Source organism: Ruditapes philippinarum, unplaced genomic scaffold (assembly GCF_026571515.1).
Source record: "Ruditapes philippinarum isolate M1 unplaced genomic scaffold, ASM2657151v2 ctg428_1_1_1_1, whole genome shotgun sequence".
NCBI classification, from domain to species: domain Eukaryota; kingdom Metazoa; phylum Mollusca; class Bivalvia; order Venerida; family Veneridae; genus Ruditapes; species Ruditapes philippinarum.
In genome coordinates, this window is record NW_026864380.1 from 295,497 (window position 1) to 295,964 (window position 468).

Here is a 468-nt window from a genome sequence, read left to right on the forward strand (position 1 = left end):
CCTTTCCTTTCTTTTTAGCTTACATAAGGATACAAATACACTAATCATGTACAACACTTATTACAAAGAATAAATATAGATATTTAGATGCTACTTAAAAGGATTTCCCGAAAGAATATCCGTCCGTCTGTCCGTACAAACCAGAGCTACATTATGGGGTTTGGTCTATTGTTCTCATAACAATAGATGTCTTTGATGTCATTTGTGGGGTTATTTTCTGCATTGTGGGGTTAAAAAGAACAAAAGAAATAACAAAAGAAAACCCCACAATGTAGCTCTGGTAAGAACGTCCGTCCGTTAGCAATTTGGTTTCCGGAGCATAACTTAAATTCCATTTGGCCCACAATATTCAAACTTCATAGGATGATTGTCCATATTGGGTAGAAGACCCCTATTGATTTTGGGGTCACAAGGTCAAAGGTCAAGGTCACTATCAACTTAAAACTGAGAACAGTTTCCGGAGCATAA